At 38.8% G+C, this 27,430-nt stretch overlaps 1 pseudogene; it reads right to left on the minus strand.

Annotated features, from left to right (window-relative positions):
* Nucleotides 1-23,572: 23,572 nt before the first annotated feature.
* LOC149199021 (maltose excess protein 1-like, chloroplastic pseudogene) overlaps nucleotides 23,573-27,430 on the minus strand; it is a 59,999-nt pseudogene continuing 56,141 nt past the window's right edge.

Raw genomic sequence — 27,430 nt, forward strand, 5'->3', positions numbered from 1 at the left:
CTATAACATAGTCCATAGAAGTTTTAGTAGTTGTCAATAGGAAGAACAATAATGACTAGCCTAAATAAAATTTATCTCCAAAACTGCATTCAAGTAAGAATCACTATTTTCACCTTCTTCTGCATTTCTAGCTTGTTTTGTCCTTCAATTGAGATGTAATGGTAGCCCACCTATATCCACAACATATGTACCCAAATTCAAGAAGTGCTAGATACGAATGTGTTACCAACCAAATATTAAATTTTGACCCATACTCAATTCAATTGAGATGTAATGGTAACCCACCTATATCCACAACAAATGTACCCAAATTCAAGAAGTGATAGATACAAATGTGTTACCAACCAAGTATTAAATTTTGACCCCATACTCAATTGGCACATGTGTAGAAACAATTATGAAATTTATTTTCTCTCCAATTGAAAAAAGCACACAATAGAAAATTGATTGAAGAAAATTAGCAATAATCCCTTAAAGACAACTTTGATTTTAAAAACATGGGGAAGGAGGAATGGTGATGGACAAGAAATAACTTAATGATCTTGTTAAAGTTGCCCCAGGAATCTCAAACTACAAATGATATGTCACTAATCTAGCGAAAACTAAGCCAACCGTCAACTTGGCCATCTCCAAATGCAGAGGCAACATAAGTCCAATCAACAAGACATGTTTGACATAGCTACCTGACCAACAGTTGGGTAAATTGACCCACGACTTTCCTGGCGTAAGGTGAAAATAAAAAGCACCCTTCCTCAACCGGTAACAAGGGGAAAACAAAGGAATTCACAACCAAAATGTTGCAAGAGACTCAAGATCATCTTTACGTAGTCACAGTAGCCAAAAGAAAGCTCTGTAATCAATAATATACTTAATTAAGAAGAGTATTTGTTTACTGGTGGATATTTTATACTCCAATAGTGTTTTCTTCATGTAAATTCATGTGTTATTGTGTGCATGCTCTATTTCCCGAGTTCATTATTACTTCATTGGCATTCATCAGAATCTTGAAAGAAAGCATTGTTACTTATGTTATTGTAATTCCACAATTTAGTGTCATGTGGTTGTTAGACGCTTTGTTATGTCCTCCCTCAATTGTGTGTTTCTATTTCCTTTTTAGACCTGTTGTATGTATTGATGGTAGACATTGCAAGCATGAAATATTACAGAGATTAAGTTGGTAGTGCAATGCAACATTAAAAAGACTTTTAGCCAATATGCAGTGTTCCATCACTAAAATTTAGTCTCTGCTAAATAAATTGATGGCATGCACTAAAACCATGAAATATTGTAGAGACTAAATCGATACAACAATGCAACATTAAAAAACTTGTAGCCAATATGAAGTGTTCCATCACTCAAATTCAGTTTCTCTAATTTTAGTTATGTGATTTCATATCAAGTCAACATTAAAGCCAAGTTCAAAATTACTTGGGAGTAATGCATGTATGGTAAAATACAGGAGTAGGTACGAAAAGAGAATAGAACCACTTCAGCCAAAGTTGGAAAGGTACAAATAGAAAAATATGAAAGGGTTTCCCCATGAAAAGCAATGCCAAGAGGACCCAAAGGTTAGGTTTTCCAGTTGGAGTGAAAAAATGTTTTGCTAAGAGAGACGATGACTGATCTCATGAAGACAATGGCCAAGAGAAAGGAACACTCAACAACCTCTGAGTTGAAGAGGAGAATCCTGACCAGGAGGAAACCAAAGGTAAGAAACCTGAAACCTCCATTAATAATGTGGATTCTTCTTTATCTTCTATTGCACCATTTAAAGAAAGATCAATATACCAACCTATGATGGAAATGTTGATGGTGAAAATCTCAATGATTAGTTCACGCAAGTGGAGATATATTTCAGTGTCCAGGGACCAAAAGGCAAGGAAAAAGCATACTTTTATAGGATGAAAATAATTAGTCATGCATTAGATTAGTGGGAGATCTATATGGAGTCTGAGTCCCCAAAACAACAAAAGAAAGCCCCATTGGCTTCTTGGGAGTTGTTCAAAACACAACTACAAAGGCAGTTTTATCCCATCGGTGCTATCAAGAGGAACATCTGATTAAATCATAATACCTTACCAAAGTGACAGAAAAAGAGCCAAAAATAAGAAGCAAACCATTATGTTAAGCACGTATTGATGAAACACCAAGGAGGCTTATGTGGCAACATAGAAAAGGAACTATCCCTCTTTGAGGTAAAGAAACTTGATGATATTTGTAAGAAGGCATTTTTTTATTGTAGCTTGCGATAGGAAACCATCACAAAATCGGTTAATGTGAAACAACAAGGAAGGTACCCAACAACATGATCGGAGTAGTCTAGATGGAGATTAACAGTCAGTCGAAGGACAATGGTGAGAATCATTGCAACTATTGTGGTATAGATTGACATAGTGAGACTAAATGCTTAAAATTTTCCTTGAAATTTCATCCTAAAAATCAGAAGAAAGCATCAAAACAAACTCTTACCAATATTTAGGGACAATAATCAGAATGTGACTCCAATTCAGATGTCAAGAAGATTATGATCTCATAGCTATTGGTGCAGAAATTGAGATTAAATAACGACAAGAATCCATAACATTGTCCATTGCATTGGCTTTACAAGACAATGTAAGTTCAAATTTGGCATATTAGTTCATTTCATTGATAAAGGGAGATGTGATGTAGTCTCATTAGATGTCTTCAAGGTAGCCTTTTGCAACACTTTTGTGGGAACACAATGCCATAAACCTCAAATGACTGCATAAATCATTAAAATATGGAAATCCATTCCAAGTTGATGCCTATAAAGGTAATCAGAAAATATTTTTGGTTTTAGCTAATAAAGCCAAGAGATCAATTAATGAGAGAAAGCAACTTGTAATTAAAGTTAACAAATTTCAGAGCTCCCAGGGGTTAGCTCAATTGGCTATCACAATGATAATGAAGTGTTATGTACCAAGAGATTTGAGGTTCAAATCCCATGATTTACATCTGTTTGTGGAAGGGGCATATGTAGCCACTTATAGGTTATAATGGTAGTTTTCAAAATTATCAAGTGAGTAGGAAACGAAGGCATTTGTTGATTTCTCTAGTCATTAAAAGAAAACATAAACAACTATCAAACTTCAAGATAATCAAGCTCCAAAACCAAGTCTTCAAACACAGGTTTGCCTACAAAGAGATAGGTGAAGCATGAAATATGTCTTCAAATGGTTATTTTCCTCCAAAAAGAGGTGAAGCATGGAACACCACTATTGTTCATCTCAATTGAAGTTTTTTGAGACCAAGAACGTTAAATTTGAGGAGGATTGATCTATAACAAATCTAGCAAAGAAGAAGTCAACAACAAACATAACCCTCTCCAAATGCAGTGGTAGAATAAACCCATAAAGCTAGACCAAGACGACATCTTAGTGAGCTTTGATGTAAAAGCCCTTTACACCAATATTCCTATAAACGAGGCCATGGATGTGGTACACAAAATCACTGACCCCAGCACGGCTAAAATGGTTGAAGTCTGTCTAAAATCAACCTTTTTTAGCTTCAAGGATGATATATATGAACAAACATGTGGTGTAGCCATGGGATCACCCCTGTCTCCCATCATTGCCAATTTATTCATGGAAAATTTTGAAACTAAGGCCATTGAGTCTGCTCCCCTAAAACCCAAATTATGGAAAAGATTTGTCGATGACACATATGTCATTTGGCCTCATGGGAGAGAAAAACTAAATGAATTTCTTGAACACCTTAACAGCCAGTCAGATTCCATCAAGTTCACTATGGAAGTGGAAGAAAATGGTTGTCTTCCCTTTCTTGACATCCTCATCAAAAGGAACCAAGATGGTACGATTTCTCACGAGGTCTATCGCAAAAAAGCTCACACCGAGCACTACCTACATGCTAACTCTCATCATCATCCAGCTCAGAAACTTGGGGTACTAAACACCTTAGCAACAAGAGCAATTCGTATCTCAGATCATGATAATTTTGAACAAGAAAAGAACCACCTCCTGGAAGTCTTCAAAAAGAATGGATATAAGAGACATCAAGGGATCAAGGCTTTCAAGAAGATTGAAAATCCCATGAACAAACACCATAAAGAAGATTACGCTGGCACGGTTCACCTCCCTTACATTCAAGGAACCACTGACAAAATTGCTCACACATTAAGAAAGAATAAAATAAAAACCACATTCAAACCTCTGAAAACTATTAGTAGATGCCTTAAATCAGTGAAAGATCCTGTTGACCCTAAGCACCACAAAGGAGTCTACTTGGTCCCTTGTTCATGCGGAAAGGCATACATTGGTGAAACTGGCAGATCTATATTAACAAGGATTCAAGAACATGCTGCAGACATTAACCATAACCGCTCCAAAACCTCAGCCCTAGCTGAACACTCAAGCAAAACCAATCACCACATTTGCATCGAAGACTCCTGTGTCATGGCCAAAATTGAGCATTACCACCATAGGAAATTCAGAGAAGCTATTGAGATAAGAAAACACCCTAATAACCTAAATCGCGATGACGGTTGGAAGATAAGCGATAACTGGATTCCCACAATATTAGAGGATGCCGCCACCTCCTAGTCCCCCGTTCCCCTTCTTCCCTTTGTCTGATCAATTTCCCTCTCCTTCATAATGCAATATACCCTTCACCATATCCAGTTAATTTAAATCCATAATAAAAATCTATATATATCAAATATATATACACATATACATATTCATAGCATATTAAATCAATATATATACATATATATGAGATTATATTAAATCAACCAATATACATATAAATAAGAAATATACTAATTCAACATATAAACAAAAAACATAATAAATATTAAATCAATATGTAAATCAAAATATAATATTTATTAAATCAAATATATTAAACACCCTTCACCTTATCCAATTAATTTAACTCCATAACTATATACAATAAATATATATATACAAAAATATATATCATAACACATTAATTCAATACATATATATATGAGAAGACATTAAATCAACCAATATACATATAAATAAGAAATATACTAAGCATTCAAATTCACAATGCACTTGTAGTTATAACAAACCATAATACATATCAAACAAATAAATTTATATCTCAAATAAAACTAAACATAATATATATTAAAGAAACATATAAATCAAAAACATAATATAGATTAAATCAATATATAAATCAGAACATAATATATATTAAATCAAAATATACATTTATATCATAATATAATAAATATATACATATTAACATCAATCAATATATATATATAAGTATAAAAAGAAATTAACATAATACATAGTGAATCAAAATATAAAAATACATATATATATATATATATATATATATCATAATACAATAAAACAAACCGAAAAAAAAAAAAAAAAAATAAAAATAAAAAAAAATCAATATATATTAAATCAAATCATAAACATATATAAAATCTAAAATATATATATATCATAACATAATAAATCAACATATGCATATCTTATCACATTAACATTAATCAAGATATATATAAGTATAAAAAGATATAAACATAATACATTGTGAATCAATATATATATATATATATATATATCATAATACAATAAAACAAACCATAAGATATCTAAAAATCAAAATATATATTAAATACAATCATAACATATATTAAATCCATAATATATATACATATCTTAATACATTAATCAATCATTATACATAAATCATTCATATACAAATGAACTAAGTCTATTTCATAACTAAAAAACATGATTAGGTTAAACATATTTAAACACAATTCAAACAAATAAAATGATAATTAAAAATAGCAATAAATTCTAAATCTAATTAATAAACCACCTATCTGGATCTTGTCGGCCATGTACTATCCCTCATCTTCACCTATTTATTCACCATCACCCATCTCTGACTTCTTCAAATAATTCTCATCCTGATGATGAACCACAGAGGCTGGTTCGAAACGTCGATGCACTAAAAACAACAGATGCGATGAATCCAGAAGATACAACCACACAAAATACAAATCGCAGAAGTCTCAAATCCATAAGAATAAACCCAGTCAACAAGGCAAGTTAGCACCATGTTGTTGTAAGTATGTAACTAATGGATGGGAAATTGGCCTACAAATTTCCTTGCTAAGATAGAAAAGAAGACATTCTTCTTTTGGCTGAAAAGGAAAAATAGAGAGCGTGTTCATAGTCTATTGTTATAGGAGACTCAAAATCCTATGTATGAAGGCATGGTAACCAAATGCGTTGAATATGAACAAAAATATTTGTAATCATTAATGATTTCTAATGAAACAAAATGTTTGTTTGGTAGTGCAATTTGCATATCCTAAGAGGATGTTATGTGTTGAATGTGCGTATACTATATTTTCAGTGTTCATCATCATTACACTGATATTTGAATGCAAAACAATTTTACTTTCATAAGTACAATTTCAGATTTTAATGTTATTGTATGCGAGATAGAAGCATTGTTGTTTTTTTCTATTTTCATATTAAAATTACTAATACACTCATAGCGGGCATCTAAAACAAAAAATGTTGCAGGGTTTAAGTCTCTATAGCAATGCAATGGTAAAAACACTTACATTCAAGGGGAAGTGTTGCATCAGTAAAATGAAATCTTAGTAATTTCAGATCATCAAATGGAAAATGAAGCTACCCTACTACAAGGATCAAATTAACAAGAAATCAATAGAAACAAGGCTGCCTCTATGAAATTGCAGATACAATCTAGGAACAAGCACTAAAAAAATACCAAAAAAACACTCATTTCCTTGAAATAAAAGGTAACTCATGTCAAATATTATGTGATACCGGTGAAATCCAAGCAAACAAACACATACTACCATTGGAAGATTCAATAGGTAAGAAGGAGTATGTACGACATGAACAAACTCATAATGACAACTATATCCTTCTTAGAAACACAACAACGTCAAATGAAACTGCATTTATAGAATTTGTATAGCATTTTCCTCATAGCTAATGCCACTTAAAACATAAATGAAAAATTGATAGTAGACTCCCATTGTTTACCCAAAAAAAAGGCTAAACACTAAAGACCAACTCTTGAAAATATAATGTTGGCTGTGTTAAAACTTACTTGTCCTATAGACAAGGATCCTTCTCAATTGGTAGCTTATAATGCTAGTTTCACAAGTTCATTTCTCCATGTTCAAAATGGTATTATGCCCAAGTTACCCAAAATAGTGCTTAACATATCTAATTTTGATCTAAAATAGAGCAGAGGTAATCACATCAAAACCTGCTCTGAGAAATTAGAAAGAACACAGTGTCTTGCCCATCTTATTCACTAAACCCAGATTCAGGAAGTCACGTGATTGTGGGAAACAATTGCTTGGTATACTTGAATTAGTCAAGGAGTGTGAATTAGAACAACCAAGAAAAGGAGATCCAAGCTATAAGGAAGGGCCATAAAAGATTAAAGGATGGAATAAGGACGTGAAAAATGAAAATGGTAAAAAAGTTCCCAATGGTCGATATAGTTATAGCTAAAAAATAGTGCAACTGAGTATAACCTGATATATCATATCCAAAAGTAGTCCTCGCATGATAGAGATATTTATTTAAGGTAAAATATTAACACTGATTTGGTGGTTGCAATTGAGATGACTCTAGAATTTCAACGTGTAAGAAAGAAAGAAGAGAAAACAAAAAGGATAAAATTTGGGATTCAACCATATAAATACAAGTAAGGGGTTATGAACAAGTTCATACCCAAAAATACCCATAGTTTCCACCCTTCAGACTATTATTCTTGTTTCAACTTTCAATGAAGATCATCACGGTTTGGCTTAGTCAACAAGGAGTAGATTAACATTAAAACCTGCAATCAACAAAAAAATGTGTTACAAAGACAATATTGAAAATATAGAATTTATATATTCTACTAACATCAACAGGGGGCTTAGTATTGGATACATGTAGGGGGGAGCAGAAGGCGGAATGAGGGTTTCAGAGGAAGAGAAGGTCTGATCAGACTTTCCTGCATGCAACTTTGGAGCAGAGAAGGAACACAAGGAGCTCGGTTTCACCAGCGGAAGTTCAAATCAGAGATTTGCAGATCGTAGCAAAGGAGTGGAAACAGGAAGAAGCAAGTGCTGAAGGGATTAATGGAAGCAAACGCGGGGAGGGGAGAGATCCCCTCCTACAAGAGCATGGCAACGGGGGAGGCAAACAAGGAACGAATGCAGAAGGGGACGATGGAAAATAACGGTGAGAACCCATCAAACGGGACAAACTGGCAGACGGGTCTGAGGGGAAAATGCCTTCCTAGGGCATCGAAGAAACCCAGGTTCGTAATACCAAGCAACAAACTTGAAGAGTATAGGAGTTATATGAAAGATTATGCCTTAATATGTAAATTTGTAGGGTTCTGGCCGTCAGAGAAAGATTTGTCCAAATGGATACAACAGAGATGGAAACCTAAGGGGCATGTGGAATTGAAACTGGGTGCGAAGGGTTTTTTTACAGTAATATTCTCTAACTTAGAAGACAAAGAAAGGATTTTCGAGGGAGGCCCCTACTTTATGAACAATGCAGGCCTATTTATTCGGCACTGGGAAGACTGCTACAATCCAGACAAAGAGAAAATGCTAGCGGCCCCGGTCTGGATAAGACTCTTCGGGCTCCCAATGGAGTTTTGGGATCCGGAGATTTTAGAAGGGATAGGGAATGCTATAGGGTCATTCGTGAAAGTAGTTGAATCTACAAAAAGAGGGAGATACACGTCCTACGCCAGAATATGCACGTATATGAATATAACTGAACCTCTCCCAGATTTCATTGAATTGGAATATCATGATGAGATCTGGCAACAACCAGTGGATTATGAGCACATACCATTTCGGTGCAGACGATGTCATGAATACGGTCATCTTTTCAGACAATGCCCATTAAACAGAACAGAGGAAACAAAGGATAAGAGGGAAGAAGAGAGGGCAACAGCAGAGGGACCAGGATGGGAGGAAGAGGGTTTTAAAGAAGTACAGAACAAAAGGAAAGCAGGGAGCAGTAAACCCCAAAGACAAAAACCAAAGGAGAATATACCCCTGGAAACGCAGAACAAATTCAAAGTCCTCCAGGAAGAAGAGGTTGAGATGGAAAAAGAAGACAGTGACGAAGAGACAATGGAAAATTCAAAAGATTCAGGAAAACAGGCTTCAGGACAAAAGGATACAGAACATGAGGAGGCAGAAGAAAAAGGGGAGCAGACAAATGAACAAACGCAAATGGAGATAGACCCACAAAAAGATAAAGGAGGAGAAGAGGAGCGAATAATGAGGAAACTGTTGCAGGAATGGAGGCTGTTAGATGAAAGATTCATTCCGGAAGAGCAGAAGCAAATATATAAAGAAGCATTTCAAAAATACAAGGAAAAGGCAGGGGTAACAGCAGCAAATAAACTGGAACAGATAGAAATGCAGGGAAATCAGAACATGGGAATGAGCAACGCTGGAAAAGGAGGAAGAAAAAGGGGTAGGCGCTCGATGAGCGAGACAATCCAGGAGGTAGGAGAGATGCTGGTGAACTCAGGAAGAGTTATACCTCTATCTGAGGTATTTCAACTACCCCCAAAACTATTAAAATGATTATTACAAGTTGGAACATCAGAGGCCTTAATAGCAGAGGTAAATAGAGATATTTGAGAGACAGATTAAAAAGAGACAAACCAAGTATAATGATAGTCCAAGAAACAAAGATTAGTATGCAAAAATTGGAAGAAATAATGAGCAGGAGTAATACTAGGTATGAGATAATGGGGCAGGACGCGACAGGCAGTGCAGGAGGATTGGCAATCCTATGGAACCCGGAGGAAATACAATTTGAAAATTGGATAAGCCTCCCTCGGATCCTCTCAGGAACTTTTAAGGTGATAGGATCATCTGAATGGGTAGTCCTATCAGGAGTTTATGGACCACACTCTCCAATAGAACGTAAAGGATTCCTTCAAAACCTGAAAGCAATATGAAGACTTATTCCAGAGAAGCCATGGATTATAGGTGGAGACTTTAATATGATTACGACCTTAGAAGAAAAGAGGGGGGGATTGAGAAGGATAGATTCAGATATGGAAGCTGTTAGCTACCTATACCAATAGGTTTCATATTTCATGATTGGCAAATAAAAGTTCCAAATATGCTCTGCTTTGGTGATTCAAAGATCCCATATTTCCATAAGAAGACAAGGTGTGTACAAAAGCTTGATGTTGACTCAATTTTGGATGGATGGTCCAACAGCCTAATCTGGATCATGCCATGTTTCAATTTTCTGTTGTAGAATAGAGAAAGAAGTCTGTCCAAACTGCTTAATCTTGGCAGACCAGTAGCTAGGTAGAGAAAGTAAGGTTCCCAACTGCTTAATCTGGGACCTTGGAAGCAATAAGGGTAGCCTTAGATAGAAAGTCAAAAGAAAAAGCCAAAAGAAAAGAAAAGGCACATAAGGGTCTGCAAGTCTAAGTGCACCCTCCATGAAGAAACAAAAAATGTTAGACAAGTAGATGGGTAGGTAGATGGGGTTGCAGAAGTGTTGTTACTCTCAAATGAGTTCTGCTGGTCTAGCATAAACGAAACATTAGTGGATAGAGAAGCTCCTCTTCTCCATCATGTTGCAGCAAAGCAAAGGAGCATGACTAACTCCCTTTTCTCCCCTTTCGCATTCATTACTAACATCCCTTCATCAGTTGTGTTCATGAAAGAATTTAAGGTTTTATGATGGTTCTTATTCCTTTAAAAGCCACATTTCTTGTCTAAAATTCTTTTCATTTTGATCTACTCCCTAAGCTAAGTTGCTTTTATATAAACTTAGTGATATCACTCCTCATTCACCTCTTCCATTCATATTAACCCCTAACTTCTTAATATATAAATCCCCTATGTTACCCTTTCCCTATTATTATAAACACTATGGTGTATAAACCCCAAGCATTCTATAACTATCCCTTCCCCCTGGCATTATAGCCATATGTTCACAGTGAGGGATTAAATTGACATCTGGTCAGTTTAAGAACCCAAACCCTACCCCTCTTCCCCCTTCAGAAGTTATCTAAACCGTTAACCCCTTCATTTGCTAAAAAAACCTTGTAAATAAACCCATTTTCACCCCTAACCCACTCATTTGCAAAAATACATGAAAAAACCCACATTTCGGCTTTATCCAAAGTTTGGCACAAAAGCACATTTGCATTAAAAAAATACACTGAAAACCATACAAATCGCCGAAAGTCCTAAAGTCCCCGCCGGGCGCATCCTCCAAAGAAAAATATTATTTTATTCCTGCCCCCTTCCGTATTGACCTGGCACATTAACGATCCGTCGATCGTCGGATCTGGCCTTTTTCATCGGACGGCTCTCATACATTTCGGACCGGGCTCGACGTCCGAAAGTTACCTTCCAAAATTTGTCAGAGGGTGACGTCAGGCCTCTGCCACGCGTCACCCCCAAATCGTATCAGAGCGTCCTCTGACAATTCCGCTTCCGTATAGAGAGCGGTGCGATATTATACCGCTTACCATTCCCGGTTTCTGTGAACCCGCCTTGCTAACGACACTACCACGTCATTACCGCGTCACTGCTACATCACCGCCGTGTCAGCGCCCCCGTCCGCCACTGCTCTGACTTGCCCGCCACCTCACCATCCCCGTGGACCACTCTCAAGCCGCCACGTCACTCGATGACATCATGCTGACGTCATCCGACCTTGACCCCACATGATGACGTCATGCTGACGTCATCAAAAAAAGCGCCAAATAACCCAAAAATCCATATTTTGGCCGAAAAGTCGTGTTTTTCATTACTTTTGCAAAAACGACTGTTACACCTCTGCATGTATTTTACGACCAAACAAGCGTCAAGCTGCTGAATTTGACCCAAGGACCGTTGATACGCCAATTCCACCTGCATTTGTGACTATTACCGACAGTTTACCAGGTATTTATCCCAGTCATTCCCTCTGCGCCTGGTTTTATCCTGCATTCTCCAACAATAGCTTAAAGAGTAAGAAAACACTGTGTTTACCGCTAAATCCCCTGTGGCTAGCCTCCATTTTAAGTTGTAAAGTCGAAATTCACCTGCAGAGCCTTGTTCACCCGAGTTTTCACAAAACATACAGTTAGTTCGCGCATTCGTGAACTGAGAACCCAAGCTGCACCAATTCACCGTAAAGAGTGTTTTTAAGGCCAATCATTTGCCCTATCAGTGCTTTGTGCAGTGTTTCAATTGCTGCCATTGCCATTTTATCCTCTGCTCCTCGGTAAATCACCTCTCTTTCCAAGAAATACTCCTTTGTGTTGCTCTGCACAGTAACACCAGTTCATACCAACATAATCCTAAAGTAACCATGGATGCACCAGTAGCTCCTGTAGCCTTGAATATTGCTCCATTAAATGCCCCTCAGAGAGAATTGGAATGGCAACCATTAGCAGACCTGGATTATCAAATATCAGAAGAAATGTTAATGCACAAGAAGTACCACATCCACTTGTTAAACGAATTGAAGATTAAACATGAGACTGGAACAGATGTATTGGGCATTTGGGAATCTTTCCTCCCTATCTTCAAGCTCCCTCAGGTCAACCAGTTCCCTGACCTCATCCACCTATGTGTTGACTGCTACGACGCCACTCAGAGGGCTGTGATTGACCCTTCAGGCTCAGTTGTTTTCTATGTCACCCCTGAAGCCATCAGAGAGATGTTGCACTTCAAAACTGAGAAGAAATTAGTTCCTTTATCACTATCTGATCTGATAAAGCAAGGAGCTAAATTGACAGATGCTCAGCTCACCAAACTAAATCAATTGTACATTGACTCTGACACCGTGAAGTACCCTCCCATTTCTCATGTTTACCTCAACCGATTGGGCAGGGACCTTGTAGATATGATCAGTCCCATTCTGGGCTATAATTCAATTGAGTTTGTTGATGAAACTGTGCTGGTGATGATGCTCATGTTTTCCCCTCACAAGTCTCCCATATGCTATGACTATGCCACCTATATATCTGACAAAATACATGAGCAATTGATGAACTTGGCAAGAGAAAGGGTGTTCAGATACACCTCCTACATCTACCACTTAATTTTGTATTATCAACATGAGAAATTTCATTTTGCTATGAAGAGAGTGGATGCACAAGGCAATCCAAGGTCAGTAGTCTATTGGTCCTCTGCTATCCACTGCAGATCTTGTTCTCCATACACGTATTGTGAGTTTATAGACCTTTTCATCCACCCGACCATGTCTCTGCTTCTAAGATCACCTCCTCCTAGACTAACTGATGAGATGCAGAGGATTCTTCAGCTGTCCAAGGTATACAGCATTGGGGATTGGTACTATTACCAAAACCACACAGTCATCAGAATATATGGGTGTGAGTTGCCCCCATACAGATTGCCTAAATATGTGCCCATGAGATTGTTTGCCCTTGAATACTTCAGGCAGTTTGGGAATGCTGATGTGCTACATTTTTTAGGCAAAGGCAAGAAAGCACAGCTCAAAGTAAGAAACCAATTAGGCCACTTCATTTACAACAAAAGGGAGGAAGGTTGGCAAGAAGCAGACAGAATGCTAGAATCCCTTGGCCTACAGACCAGTTTCCTTTGGAAACCTTATGACCCCAATCACTTCATAACTTTAAGAAGGGTCAAGTATAGGCTGGCCAATTATGACCACGTAAGGTTGCCTCACATAGAAAAATATGCAAATCAAATAAAGTGGAGGAGGGGAACCTTGGAGGAAGCTATCACACAAGAAGAATTAAATCAAAGAGCAGTTAAAAATCTCCACAAGATGGCTGACTTAGAGCTTTGTGCACAGGTATTTGCTCTGCCAGGCACTCAAGTGGGAGCAGCTGCCTCATCCTCCACAGCACTTCAGCAAGCAGCCAAAGATACTGATCAAACCTCTAGCAAAGGCAAAGAGAAAGAGATGGAGCCAGAGCAGCCACCTCATGAATAGGTACAGCAGCACGAAGTGCAGCAACAGCCATAGGTACAACAGCAACAAGGGGGGCAGCAAGAAAAGGAACAGCCAGTGCAACAAGAGCAAACATCACAGGCCCCAAAATCCACCGAGCAGCAAGCTCAGGACACTCTGCCTCCTAGGCAGGAGACAACAGTGGAGGCCTCAGTCCTCCAAACCCCACAAAAAGAAGACATAAGTAGAAAGAGGGACAGAGAGACTCCCCTCACAACATCAACAACTCATGGGGAGAAAAGACACAGAATGAATCCCGTCTCAGAGGAAGAAATGCCCATAGGGCAATCTTTGGGCATGGGCCCACCTAGCATGGAGGCATCTGTGAGTTCCTTCCAGTAGGAACAAGAGAGGACAGTGGGAGGAGAAGTCATCTCCTCAAGCCAGCAAAGAGGAGCTGAGGTGGGCATCAAGCAATAGTTCATTGATATAAAGAAGAGGAATGAGCCCATAAGAGTACAGCTATATAATCATTTGTTGAAAATGGCTCCCACTAACCAGCGAAGACTAATGTCTGCATATGATGTCCAGGAGAGCAAGATGATCATGAGCCACTTTATGCCAGCCGTGTTGCAGCCGCAGTCAGCTGCAGATTACATAAGGACCAAACTTGAGGTCCTTGCCAAGGACATCCACCCAATGGATAAAATCGAATTACATAAGCAAACGGGTGAGATGGTGTATGCCTCCTTGGCAGATAAGACATTGGAGAACTACAGGCTAGAAAATAGCCTAAATAATACAGCTGCCCAACTTGAGTTGGAGAGAGCATCCTCTCAAGCAAAGAACAACAGAATCAAAGCCTTAGAGGAGATAATCATAGAACTTGGGCATGATCCCAAGGACATCAAGGCTATACAAGCATTATTGAAGTTAAGGGATGCAGATATGGCAGCACTAAGGAAAATGGTAAAAGTCCCAGCAACCATTCACCCACAAACTGGAGAAGTTGCCCAGCTGAGACATGACCAAGATGCAGCAGCTATGCTAGTGTCCCTATACAAACAGCTAATCCAAACACAAGAGAAATTGGGAGAATCAGAGGCTGCACAGGCTGCACTACAGGAAGCATTACAACAAAAAGAAGGAGGACAAACATCTCAGCCTCCTCCAGAGATAATTAACTTGGAGGAACCTCCTCAGACTACTGCTCCTCCTGCTAAACAGACAGCACCATCTACATCAGCAACTGCACCAACAACAGAGCAGGCTCCAAGCCTGGATATGCAGAAGCTCAAGAATGAAATTCAGGCCTTAGAGGCCCAAATGGCAGAGCTAAATGAGGCCAGGGAGAGTCTAGCCAAGCTCAATGAAAGATATGATAAATCCAAGCAGACTGTAGCAGAAAAAGGAAGGGAAATAAAGGCCCTTAAGGATAAGATAAAGGAGCTAGAGAAGGAGCTCACACTTGACAAAGTGATAGCTGAGCTTAGGACAGTTTTATGGGCCAACATTGGCCAATCAGTCACTGATCAATGGAAATACATTGAGACCATTCATGAGCAGATAGAGCTCATAGGGAAAGCACATAGAGAAATTGAAAGAGCAAGGGCATCTCTAGGCAATATGCCTGAGGTTGCCAACAGAATGATTAATGTGCTTAATAACAGAACAAGTGCCCAGCTGGCAGCAATGGAAATCTCCAGTAGAACTGAAACCATCCAGCTGATAAAGAGGGTCCTCACACTAAGAAACCTGGTACAAACACTGGAAAGAAGAAGCCAGGATATGCAGACAGAGGTTAATAAGTTCACGGACAAATTTGTGGCATTGCAAAACAGAGGTCTTCCTAGCTTACTGAACAGCGCAGGAAGACTACTTTCCCATGAACATTATGCCAAAAGGGTCAACACATTTGCTACAAATCAGATTACAGAAAGGCCCAGTACTTCAGAAGAATCAGGGCCAGCATCAGGGCAGAGTCTCTACAACAGGGTTGAGAACCTATTTTTCATCATGAATGAAATCCAACATTTGTTTGAAGTGCCTCCAAATTTCTACAAATACACAGAGGCAGATGAGACTCTAGAGGCAATCCTGAGACATCAATTGCCCACACAGGAATTCTGGACCAAAATGATACAATTAATACTGTAAACCAGAGCCTGTATTCAAGTTTTTTCATTTAAATATATAAGTTATCATGCACAGGAAAATTTTTGATAAAATCAGCATGCATGGAGAAGAATGGGCTGAGCCAACTCAGCAAAACTATTCGGCCACTAAAGCAGCACTGACAATCATAGGTGACAGGGCCAAAAAGATACAGGAGGACAAAGCCACAAAGACACGTCATCCAGCATTTATAACAGAACATTCAACCGACTCAGTGGCCTCCAAAGGTCAAAAAGTCTTCTGACAGAATTGAAGAGCATTTATGTTGTATTCAAAGTTGTAATAACTTCTTATCTGTTGTTCTGTGCAAGTTGGTGAACATATTTATTTCTCAGATGACTCAACGCTTCAGATATTTTGTATCACCGTTTGTATATATTCCCCCCTCGCATAAGTTTGCAGGGGTTGTTGTTGATTTCTCTTCTAGAGTTTCTTATGCTGTAAATTTCCAGAGTATCAATACAAAAGTGATGGAATTTCCAAAGCTCTGTGTTATCTGAGGCATTCTGGTGTTTTGCTGAAAGTTACAGGATTCCTGCGTATTTCATGGCACAATAAGTTCTCCTTAAAAACTCTTCGTTATGTGTTTGATTATCTTTTCATAGCTCATTCATGTTCCTATGTTTCATAGTTAATGGCAAAGAAAAAGAATAGTTCCAGGATTTATTCACAGAATACCCTGAACTCAATCTATGCTGTTATAAATGTTTTTCTTCAGTTATAGTCATAAGGTGTAATTCTTAATTGCTGCACCTCCAAACTATATCTTTCACAGTGATTGTTGTTTCAGGAATTCAAGTTTGCTCCTGTGCAATATATCTCTTTCTTACACCCCAGCTTAGTGGAAAATTCTTAATTGCTTTTCACAGGTTAAACACACTTCATATTCTCAATCTCAAATTTGTTTCATGATGTATTTGAATGGCCCTGCAATTTCAGCAACTCAACTTAATATTTCAGATAAACCTGTAGCCACAGACTCCATTGCCCAATGGACTAATACTACCTGAAGACTTCCACCTTAGGTACAGAAGACATCCCTCAAACAAAACATACAACCAAACCCTGAATTCATAACTAGCCTAAAATCTTCACAAAACAGAGACAAACCTTAAAGAGAGAGCCCTCTCTGATTACAGTTTGGCTAGAAGCTGTAATCCAAAGATTGGTTAGTGGTTGCCCCGGCCGTATTCCCTTGGGAGTCAAAGGGAACAACTTGGGTGTTAACAGAAGCATTCAGAGATATGATTTCAGAACAAAGAATGGTGGATATTCAAACAATAAATGGTACCCATACATGGAATAATCGTAGAGGAGGAACAAATCAAATAGCCTCAAGATTGGATAGATTCCTTGTCTCTGAACAAATCATGATGAAAGATGTGTACATAGAGGCCATGATTCTACCAGTAGTAGGCTCAGACCACTGGCCAATAAATTTAGAAATCGATCTCAAGCAGAGCCCCAAAAGAAGACCATTTAGGTTTGAATCTTTTTGGCTCAGGAATCAGTAGTTTCTACCTAAAGTAGAAGAATGGTGGACTACGAGTAGACAAAGTGGGAGAAGTAAAATGCAAACATTCCAACTAAAATTGAAAGAACTTAGGGGGAAAATAAAAAAATGGAATAAAGAGGAATTCAGGGATATTTTCAAAGAGCAGCAATGCTTAGAACAGAGAATGAGCGAGTTGCAATAGGAGAATATACTGGAGGGCAGAACTGAAGAGAGAAGCAGAGAAGAAGGAATCGTTATAGGCCAACTAGAGGAGCGAAGAAAGCAGGAAGAGATCTTATGGAAACAAAAGTCCCGAGTTCAGTGGCTCAGAGAAGGAGAAAGGAACACGAAGTTCTTTCATAAGGCCATGATCCAGCACAGGCAGAGAAATAGGATCTTCTCAATTAAAAACTCGGAAGGTCAACGCATAACCCAGCATGAGGAGATAGAACAAGAGTTGGTGGGCCACTTTAAAGGTATTCTCACTGAACCCCAAAGGAGCAGAACAGAGGCCATAGGCAGGATAAGCAGCGAAATTCCAAAGCTAGTAACTAGGGACCAAAATTTAGCCTTGATGAGGGCAGTAACCCTAGAGGAAGTGGAGGAAATAGTGAAGGGCCTGAAAAGAAACAAAGCCCCAGGTCCAGATGGATATACAGTGGAATTCTATCAAGCTTGTTGGCAGTTCATAGGAGAAGAAATCCTGGAGGTGGTGGAGGAAGCGCGCAGACAACAAAAGGTATGGCCTAGACTAAACTCTACTCTGTTAACACTCATCCCTAAGACAGCTCACTCAGAATCAGCAGAGGGCTTCCGGCCGATTGCTCTCTGTAACGTGATCTATAAGATTATAGCTACCTTAATGGTCAAAAGACTAAAACCAATCCTCTCCAGCATAATATCCCCAGAACAAACAGGGTTCGTGGAAGGGAGGCAAATCTTAGATGGTCTGGTGGTCTCTCAAGAAGTAATACATACCTTAAAACAAAAAAAGGAACCAGGCATGATGATCAAACTGGATTTGTCAAAAGCCTACGATCGTCTAAACTAGAAATATTTAGAATCAATTCTACAGGCCTATGGGTTTTGCAACAGATGGGTGAAATGGATACTTAGCATGATCTCCATGCCTAACTTTTCCATCCTCCTGAATGGTACTCCAACAACAACCTTTAACGCTTCAAGAGGACTGCGCCAAGGAGACCCCTTGTCTCCATTCTTGTTTATAATAGCGGCTGAAGGATTGGGAAGGTACATCAAAAAAGAGCTGAGAGAGAGGAAAATTAAAGGGCTGCGTCCATGGGGAAATAACATCCCTATCACACACCAACAGTTCATAGACGATATCATGATATTCTGTAAGGTCTCACTGAGAGAGGTCAAAAAAGTAAAGGAGATCCTAGAATTATTCATGGAAGCTTCAGGTACTGAAATCAATAAGGACAAATCGAGCACCTTTATTTTCAACTCACCTGAAATGGTCAAATCCCATCTGACAAGAACGTTGGGGTTCAGAAAGGGAGATCTACCTACAAAATACCTGGGCACCATGCTTGATGTAAGCTCTCTGAGGATAGCCAACTGGCAGCCCACCCTGGAGAAAATGAAGAACATATTAGAAAACTGGTCCTTTAGGACTCTTAATATAGCAGCTAGATTGGTGCTTCTCAAATCGACTCTCCAATCAATTCCAATCTATCCCCTATCGGTAATGGCAGTACCGAAAGGAGTCTGTACCAAAATGATTGAAATCTTCAGGAAATTCTTATGGGGAGGGCCAAAACAGCAGAAGAAGTGGGCCCTAATCTCATGGAACAGCCTAACAAAAGCAAAGGAGGCAGGGGGGCTAGGGTTAAGAGATCCATTCATATTAAACCAAGTCCTAGCGGTAAAACTTTGGTGGCGCTGGATGAATGGAGGCAAAGATTTATGGAAAGAAATATGGACACTAAAATATAACATGCCCACTGCAGCTGAAGAAATCATGAGAAAGGAAGTGATGCCAAAAGGATCCACGATATGGGAGTTGGCATGCCAGAACAGAGATATCATAAATAGGCATGTTTTTTGGGAAATAAGAGATGGCAGGACAGCAAAATTCTGGGAGGAAGCATGGCAGCAGAGGGGAAGAATGGAGGAAATTCAGGAGTTGCAAAACATTTACAGGGAAGCCAAGGCCAAAGGCTTAAATTATGTCAAAGACTACTGGAAGGAAGGAAGAGAAAATGAGATGTGGAGGGAATGGAAAGAACCTGAAGAATGGGATAATAACATCGATGAGGATCTAAAAGCTAGGATAATAAAAGAGATGGACTCAAGGAGGATTAAATATAGAACTGGACCGGATATCCTCAGATGGGGCGGAACTACAAAAGGCACCTTTACGATCAAAGAAGCATACACCATAAAGTCTAAGCAAGTGCAGGAAGAACAGACCCAAGAATGGAAACAATTATGGAAGAACAGGTGGTGGCCAAAGGTTACCATGTTCGCCTGGTTAGTGGGAAGAAGACGCATACTAACATGGGATCAAATCCAGAAAAGAGGATTCCTAGGACCACCAAGATGTTGTTTATGTAAACAAAATGTAGAAACTCAGGAGCATATCTTAAACTCATGCCCGGTAGCTCAACAACAATGGGAAGAGACCAGAAGCCTCTTTGGAAAGACGAACCGTAACCCCCAGGACATAGCTCTAACTTTATTCCAATGGGGAAAGGGACAATTTCAAAGCCTGGTAGTGAGAAGAGCATGGAACCTGGTAGTGGGATTCAATATATGGACCATCTGGAAAGAGAGAAATAGAAGGATTTTCCAAGGTAAGACCAATTCCCCGGAGGAGTTATGGAAAAGAACCCAAAATATGATAAGAGAGACAATACTAACGGAAGCTTGGGATCAGGAAGATTGGAAAACCACAGATGAGGAAAACTACATTTTAAGGAGGCTAAACCTGGACCAGGGGATGGTTCACCCACAGCAACAAAAAACACAGGGTACAAAGAACCAAAGCCCAGTCGTGTTCATACGCCCTCAGGACGGATTCATCAAACTTAATTTTGACGGAGCGTCAAAAGGAAATCCGGGGCCTGCTGGATATGGCGGGATCTTCAGAGACAACCAAGGTCAAACCAGGTGGATTTATGCAGACAAAGGAGGGATAATGAGTAACAATGAAGCCGAGTTCATGGCGGCCTATCAAGGAATCAGGATTGCAATAAGAAATGGATACATGAAACTAGAAATAGAAGGCGATTCAAATTTGGTAATAGAGACAATCAGAAAACTAAATCATGGTAAGTCATGGGAACAGGTGGCTAAGAGCTGGAGGACGGCGGGTCTCATCCAGGACCTAGAAGAATCAATGAAGCATATTGAGTATAAGGTCATTCATCATGTCAGGAGAGAAGGCAACAGGCCTGCAGACTACCTGGCTAATTGGGGATGCAACGAACAGGACGGAAAAGTAGACACCATATGGACAACTCAGCTGGCAGAGACAAGATGGGAGAACCTAAACCGAATCACCAAACAGGATAATAATGACACAACACAGGTATGATCATATTAACATACACACCCCGATTGGGGTGGAGAAAGGTGAACTGCACAAGGTTATGATGGGGTGCAGTACATGGCAGCATACGCCTCACCTCAGGGTAATCATATTAAGGTCTGTAGCGACGGCATGCGAAGGAGATCGAAAACCAAGACAAGGAACCGGGAGAATTATGGAAATGACAGGGGAGAAGAACGACAACGATCAGTTGGTGAAGCAAAGGGTAGGTGGCGGCATATCTATAAGAGCAGGGGAAGATAGCAAGACAGACAAGGCGAAGACTGGAAAGGTGGCGCAGAGTGAAGCAGTTTGGCAAAGAGACCTTGGGTATCGGCTCAAAAGAAGGCAAGAAGTTATGGCGGAGGGAGGTAGGAAGGAAAGGTTGTACAGGGACGGAGAAGTTAGGAACATATAGAGGGAGCAAGAGCGAACAGAGGAAGAATAAGGAAATTGCAGGGAAGGGGAAATGGAGACCGGGAAGGAAGAGTGCATGGCGAAGGTGACTTTCGAGGTGGGGAAGAGTAGCAGGGGGAGCAATAGGGGCAGATCATCTGGAAGAGGTAAGGGCAGAAGGCGCAGGGGGTGGGGAGAACGAGGCAAGCAGACCGTTACGAAACTGAGACACCGGTTTCTAACCAACAGAAAAGAGGATGTAGGTCCACTGAGCAGATTGCTCAGGAAGCAGAGAGAGCTTACACCAAAGGAACCAACGAGGAGATCAGAAAGATTATAGATGCTTTGGAAGATAAAGTCCTGGAGGAGGCTTCTGATCCAGAAATGGAGGAATGGAGCATTCTCCTTCCAGACCCTGGGAATACAAGAGGGCGCCTTTCGCTATATAAGCAAGCATTGCACATGTACTGGGTTGTGAAACACCTGTTAGCTAAAGCCATGGAGCAGGTCGCCGAAGAGATGACGGAGATAGCTCAAGGTCTACCGAATTTGAAAAGGGAGATGAACAATCTGCAGCTCATGATCCAGAAACAGGACAGCAGAATGGAGGAAATCCGCGGCATGCTGAAGAAGATAACCACTGCGCAGCATGAGGAGGAAATCAAGCAAGAATTCATGGTAGATTAACTGTTTTGCTCTGTTCTCATTTGATTTCTCTTCTAGGCATAAGAGAATCAGCTTTTGTGAGCAAGTCTTTTGAACTGTAATCGCTGATAGGTATATAGATATAGTAAGTAGATAGGGTGTTGCCCTAGTTTTAAACATTTTGATGCACCAGCTAAGTTGACAAGTTGATAACCTCAGACTCTTGGTGATAAACAGACCCGGTTTCCCTCCGGGACATGTTGAGGTCACCAACGATTGTATATTTTTGTGGTTGTATATAATAGAAAAGAACACACCGTAGCTTACAAAGAAAAACATCAACAGGGGAATAGTAATATGCTACATTATAATAAATGAAACATTGGATATTGTCAATGTAGGACTCCATTATTCTCTTAGGATGTCCAAAAAGAGACTACCATTGTTGTTTATACTTGGGTGGAAAACCTTAGTGGATAATGCAACCTACACAGTATTTGAAACCTTTAACCACATCAGAGTAACAGATTTGTTATGTTACTTGGATTTCACCAATGACCAATAGACAACATCCCTAAAACAAATACACAACCCTAAGGTTTCCATTGGAAAATACTCAAATTTACACACAAAATCAATCCACGACCATTTTTTACTAATTTTTGAGAAATTCCGCTTATCTACTAATTTTTAAGAAATTCCACTTGAGCCTTTAATTAAGAAGAGAAAAAAGAGGAAAAAATCATGTAATTTTTTCTAGAAATTGTACTTATCTACTAATTTTGATCATTTTTAAGAAATTCCACTTCATCTCTTTAGTGAGGAGAGAAGAAAAAGGGGGCAAAAAAACCCAAAATAAAAAACATAAAAATTTATACGTTTGATACCTGAAATCATCCTAGAGAACCACAACGTGACCTGAGGAGAAAAGGATCCATCCACTACTCCACTTAGTCTGTTGTGCAAACCCTTCTCTTCTTCTAAGGGAACAATAAAAAAAGAAAATGAATGGATGAAATCAACCACGAAATACAAAAAAAAAGCACCTGTGCATTCCTCCCTCTAGAGCAAGCCTCGAAAGAAGTCATGTTTATCATATGAATTTATTATTTAATAGATTCTTCTTTCTGTTAGTTCGCATTAATGTATTAGGCAAAATCATTTAAAAATGAATATCAGATCCACATAAAGTTTTTTACAACCATTCTAAGCTAATGTGGGATTCATTCATCTAGAAATTATTCACTACTTTCATTTATTCCAAATGTTTATATGACATCTTAATCAAAATCCTCAAGTAGGTGTTCATGCCTTATTAGTAGTCTCTAGGCTGAAAATACACTATTTCGTTTACGACACAAAACTAGGCATCAATTGTTTTAGGGACCTAAATGGAGAGTTCAATCCATAGGCCTTGGCTTCCCTTCAAATTATTTTTCCTAGCAACAATATTAGAGCACTCGTAACTTCCAAGAAGTATGTCTGCAAATTCCTCTGAAAATGAAAACATTGAGAATATTTCCCCAACCATAGAATAAGGCTACCAAAGATGAACCAGTGAACCACATGATATCATGAGTAGACAGGGCTCGTGGAATCAAAAGACCATTGCCAATCATGGCCAAAAGAATTGAATCAACTAGTAAACGTCAAATGTTTTTAGGATTAAGGTAGTTTATCCACATTTGTGCTATTGGAATCCACATAAATAGTAGATTAGTAGTTCATCCTAAGGTCGATCCCATAGGTTTCACAGCCTTCTCTGAAAGTTTTCCACATCGATCAAGAATAATAGTTGTTAAGTCCACCACAAGTGATAAAATACTAGTATAATGCTATGAGGTAGATAATGGACGAAATCTGCCCACATAGCCTGTGCAAGAACAAAGAGTCCACCAATTGTAATACAATCTTCTCAAACCCTTCATATGATAGCATTAAGAATATTGTAATAGTTGAGTGATTAAGATCTTTTCACTTCAAAAATGCATACAAAATTGCAGTTAAAAGGGCACGTAACCATAATATACATACACATAAAAGAAACAAAAATAAATGACAACCATGAGAAGCAAAGACACAACAAGTTTATAACGGAGTTAACCCAATGTGGGTAACATCTCCGGGCCCTGCTTAATGTGGGGAGGCCTCTTTCATTAATCTTGGTGAAATCAAATTACATACATGTAGAAAAGGCACCTTATACCTCCAGTTCCAGGGATGGCCTGAAAATGCACACCTTTTCTGAAAAATGGATTGCATTGTTGAATTATTGGCATGAAATCGTGTCAAATGACTATAGTATTGACCCCTTTCTACCTTGGTTAAAACCCAGACGCTTAGGAATCTCAACGATTCTGTTGGGTCCCTATAATACTAGTGATTACCCCATTACTATTGTAGTTATACCCCTTATTTATATTGTTGTGCCCCTATTACCCCCATATTATTATTTCTGTGCCCCATAGAATCCCTCTATTGTTATTTTTGTGGCTTTATATTATTATTGTTAGGTCGGCTGGATTATATTGTGACTCCTTAGACTCCTATATATAGAAAGGAGGTTTTGTCATTTGTATCATCCAAGAATTGTTCATTTATGTAATGTAAAGGAGGTTTCCCCCTCGAAGAGGCTGAATTCTAAGGCGTTGATCTATCTTTTCTATCTTTTCTTGAGCTGGTTTCATAACATTTGGTATCAGAGCTTTGGATTCTAGGGTTTCGCTGCTCCAAACAGGTCATCGTGGAATTTTTGCTATAACGTTTTTTTTTGTGATGTTTCAGAAGTCGCCAAAAAAACCCATTTGAGAAGAATTGGCGCTGAACCTTGGGTCCGAATTTCAGAGCTTTTCGCGCGATATTTTCGGAGATATGATCTGAGGAAGTTGGTATTTTTGCAGACTCCTGAATTACATTCAAAACAGGTGACCTGGGGAAAATCGTCATAACTTTCTCTCTGAGGATCGGATTGAAATTTAGTAAAAAGGTGCAGAAAGAGGACGGACTGTAGTTTCTTTTGGGTGTTTTTTAGATCCAAAGTTCAAAACAGTGACTCGCGGCATGTCGTACAAGTTAGCTCTTCTGAACTAGTCTATAATCAAGTCACTGTGGGAGATTTCGCATAAATCTTCCTTGGAGAATCCAATTTGGGTCAGACTTCTGGAATTGGAAAGAGGACATAGAGAGATACTATAGGTCACAATTTCAGAACTAGATGACTGGAAAGTACAGAGATACATCAGAGGCAATATCGAGCTCCTACAAAGTGAAAAAAGGTGTGTAGATTTTTTTAAATTTTTGCTTAAGCTTGGTTTGAAAATTTATTTTGAAGGAATTCAAAGGGCATAGTAGAGAATTATTATCGGTAACTGATGCCCCGAGGAAAGAAAATGCAAACACCTAGTAAGGAACCTGAAAGCTCTAGCATGACTCATGAAGAAGAGGAAGAAATGCTACATGATATATCAAAATTACAAGAACAAGTGCAACAAATGTCACACTCACAAAAGTTAACAAATGCTAAGATAAATGGCGTGGAAGCTAAGATAAATGGCGTGGAAGCTAAGATGAATGGCATGGAAGCTAAGATGGACAATTTGAAGATAGATTTGAACACAAATTTGAAGACAGGCATGGCAGATTTGAAGAAAGATTTGACTAATTTTCTACAAGAAATACTTACTAATGGTGAAAAGGTAGTAAAGGAAACTCATGATGAGAACAAAAGAAATGTTAATCATGATTCCATAGACGCTAATGTTGGATCGAAGAATCACCATATTCCAAAAATCGATATGAGGAAGTTTGATGGCAAGGATCCCGCCACATGGATATTACAGATGGAGCAATTCTTCGATCTCAATAATGTGCAAAACACACAAAAGGTACGTATGGCAACTTTATATTTGGAACCAAATCAGTTTGTATGGTATCAATGGCTTTGTTCTCGTAAACAATTTATCACTTGGGCAATTTTTACGGAAGAATTGATAGCACATTATGAGGATACAAAAAGCAACACTTTTTTTAGCCAATTGATAAGTCTCAAACAAAAGGGTTCAATAATGGAGCACATTGAGGAGTTCCAAAAATTGAACATAAGGGTAAAAGATATTCCAGAGGAGCATAGGATTGATGTGTTCATAGGGTCTTTAAAGGATAATATCCAACATGATGTGCGCCTTTGGGAACCTGATTCATTAGAGAAGGCATTCAGGTTAGCAAGAAAAATGGAAAGCAAAATTATGGCAACTAGGAAGCATACCATTCACAACTATAAAGACGGAAGTGTTGTTGCCCATAGTCTTCCACAACCTACAAGGTTGACACCACAACAATTGGAAGAAAAAAGAGCAAAAGGGCTTTGTTACAATTGTGATAGCAAATACACAAAAGGTCATAAGTGTGCTGAGAAGAAATTATTCTACATAGATTGTGAAGAGGAAGAAGAAAAGGAGCAAGAAAGGTCAAAAGAAGAGAATATATTCCAGGAACAAAGCCTAGATGAAGAACAAATAAATCCGACCATATCTTGTAATGCATTGGCGGGAATTACCACTCCTCAAACCATCAAGATAGAAGGACAAATCAAGAAGAAAAAGGTAATAGTGTTGATTGATTCAGGAAGCACCCACAATTTTATTCATTGTAGGGTAGCAAAAGAATTGAATTGCTTCCTATATCCAGCACCAGAGTGTCAAGTGATGATTGCAAATGGAGGAACAATAAATTGTTCTGGAAAGTGCCATAATATCAAGCTATCCATGGGAGAATATGTATTGACTAGCCCAATGCTTTCCATTCCAATGGGAGGTGCTGATGTTGTACTAGGAGTCCAATGGCTACAATCCTTGGGTACAATAGCTTTTAATTTTCAAGAACTTTTCATGAAATTTTCTGTGGAAGGAAAGGAAGTTGAATTAAGGGGTATTGCAGGGAAACCAGGAAAGATAATCAGCTCTAATGGCATGACAAAGCTTCTAAAAAAGGAGCAAAGAGGTGTAATTGCACAATTATGTTCGCTAGATGTTTCCACATTGGAATCATCTATTTCTCCAGATCTCCAAAAAGTCCTGGACAATCATTCCAAGGTATTTGAGACTCCCAAAGGTCTCCCACCTATGCGTGATCATGATCATGCTATTCATCTGATTCCAGGAAGTGTTCCTCCAAACATCAGGCCGTACAGATATCCCTATGTCCAAAAAA

The sequence above is a fragment of the Pinus tabuliformis genome, chromosome 2_1, assembly GCF_031772625.1.
Source record: "Pinus tabuliformis cultivar Carrire ecotype Pingquan chromosome 2_1, CPIR1, whole genome shotgun sequence".
In the NCBI taxonomy this organism is placed as follows: domain Eukaryota; kingdom Viridiplantae; phylum Streptophyta; class Pinopsida; order Pinales; family Pinaceae; genus Pinus; species Pinus tabuliformis.